General features: G+C 44.1%; 1 pseudogene; it reads right to left on the bottom strand.

Moving 5' to 3' along the window:
* The window catches only part of LOC127924421 (TGF-beta receptor type-2-like), a 54,787-nt pseudogene that overhangs the window by 51,819 nt on the left and 468 nt on the right, over positions 1-2,500 (bottom strand).

The following is a 2,500-nucleotide window of genomic DNA, read 5'->3' as shown; positions in this document are numbered from 1 at the left end:
CTCGGTCTAATGAATCAGGCTCTTGTAAGGGTAGCCTAATGAGGACCTCTAACTAGTACCCCTCGTACCTTGATGAGGACCTCTCGGTCTAATGAATCAGGCTCTTGTAGAGGTAGCCCTCGTACCTTGATGGGACCTCTCGGTCTAATGAATCAGGCTCTTGTAAAGATAGCCCTCGACCTTGATGAGGACCTCTCGGTCTAATGAATCAGGCTCTTGTAAAGAGGTAGCCCTCGTACCTTGATGAGAATCCTCTTGTAAAGAGGTAGCCCTCGTAATCTGGTCTAATCAGACTCTTGTAAAGAGAGTTGTAAAGAGGTAGCCCTCGTACCTTGATGAGGACCTCTCGGTCTAATGAATCAGGCTCTTGTAAAGAGGTAGCCCTCGTACCTTGATGAGGACCTCTCGGTCTAATGAATCAGGCTCTTGTAGAGAGTAGCCCTCGGCCTTGCCCTCGGTCTACCAGGCTCTTGTAAAGATGATGAGGACCTCTCGGTCTAATGAATCAGGCTCTTGTAAAGAGGTAGCCCTCGTACCTTGATGAGGACCTCTCGGTCTAATGAATCAGGCTCTTGAAAGAGGTAGCCCTCGTACCTTGATGAGGACCTCTCGGTCTAATGAATCAGGCTCTTGTAAAGAGGAGCCCTCATGCCTTGATGAGGACCTCTCGGTCTAATGAATCAGGCTCTTGTAAAGAGGTAGCCTCGTACCTTGATGAGGACCTCTCGGTCTAATGAATCAGGCTCTTGTAAAGAGGTAGCCCTCGTACCTTGATGAGGACCTCTCGGTCTAATGAATCAGGCTCTTGTAAAGAGGTAGCCCTCGTACCTTGATGAGGACCTCTCGGTCTAATGAATCAGGCTCTTGTAAAGAGGTAGCCCTCGTACCTTGATGTCTCGGTCTAATGAATCATCTTGAATCAGGAGGACTCTTGTAAAGAGGTAGCCCTCGTACCTTGATGAGGACCTCTCGGTCTAATGAAGGCTCTTGTAAAGAGATGGCAGGATGAGGCTCTTGTAGGACCTCTCGGTCTAATGAATCAGGCTCTTGTAAAGATTATCGTACCTTGATGAGGACCTCCTGGTCTAATGAATCAGACTCTTGTAAAGAGGTAGCCCTCGTACCTTGATGACGACCTCTCGGTCTAATGAATCAGGCTCTTGTAAAGAGGTAGCCCTCGTACCTTGATGAGGACTCTCGGTCTAATGAATCAGACTCTTGTAAAGAGGTAGCCCTCATACCTTGATGAGGACCTCTCGGTCTAAGGCTCTTGTACCTCTCGGTCTAATAGCCTTGATCGGTCTAATGAATCAGGCTCTTGTAAAGAGGTAGCCCTCGTACCTTGATGAGGACCTCTCGGTCTAATGAATCAGGCTCTTGTAAAGAGGTAGCCCTCGTACCTTGATGAGGACCTCTCGGTCTAATGAATCAGGCTCTTGTAAAGAGGTAGCCCTCGTACCTTGATGAGGACCTCTCGGTCTAATGAATCAGGCTCTTGTAAAGAGGTAGCCCTCGTACCTTGATGAGGACCTCTCGGTCTAATGAATCAGGCTCTTGTAAAGAGGTAGCCCTCGTACCTTGATGAGGACCTCTCGGTCTAATGAATCAGGCTCTTGTAAAGATTTAGCCCTCGTACCTTGATGAGGACCTCTCGGTCTAATGAATCAGGCTCTTGTAAAAGAGGTAGCCCCCGTACCTTGATGAGGACCTCCTGGTCTAATCGTTAAGACTTTGTGTTTCACAAATAGAAAAGTCCCAACACCTTTTTTTTTTTTACTTGGTACAGAATAAAATGCAGCTTTTATAAAACGCTACAGTGATTGAGGTGACGTCTGGTGACGTTCACTCTTAAATGTCACCTTGATGAGGACGGATAATAGTGTTGATATGTAAAGATATGAATATTCAGATATGAATAGAGCTCAGATATGAATATTCAGATATGAATAGAGGTCAGATCTTGAATAGAGGTCAGATATGAATAGAGTTCAGATATGAATAGAGTTCAGATATGAATATTCAAATATGAATATTCGGAGATATGAATAGAGTCAGATATGAATATTCTATGAATAGAGTTCAGATATGAATAGATGAATAGAGTTCAGATATGAATAGAGTTCAGATATGAATATTATATAAAACATTCTATCCTTGACCCTCCATATATCTCTGTGTTCTCTAGGAGGTGGAGAGGGCCCTGCCACCTAACAAGAATAGAATAGAGTAGAGTAGAGTAGAATAGAGTAGAGTAGAATAGAGTAGAATAGAGTAGAGTAGAATATAATAGAATAGAATAGAATCGAGTAGAATAGAATCGAGTAGAGTAGAGTAGAATATAATATAATAGAATAGAGTAGAGTAGAATAGAATAGAATAGAGTAGAGTAGAATGTGGAATAGAATGGGTCTCAGCCCTCATACTTTGATTCGGGCCTGGTCTAAGGTAAGACTTAGGCTCTTGTAAACCAAGCCCCCTCCGGTCCAGAGTGGAAACAGAG

This window comes from Oncorhynchus keta, unplaced genomic scaffold (genome assembly GCF_023373465.1).
Source record: "Oncorhynchus keta strain PuntledgeMale-10-30-2019 unplaced genomic scaffold, Oket_V2 Un_contig_4011_pilon_pilon, whole genome shotgun sequence".
NCBI lineage: Eukaryota > Metazoa > Chordata > Actinopteri > Salmoniformes > Salmonidae > Oncorhynchus > Oncorhynchus keta.
Note: the sequence above shows the minus strand (reverse complement) of the source record. Positions and strands in the feature narration are given on the sequence as shown.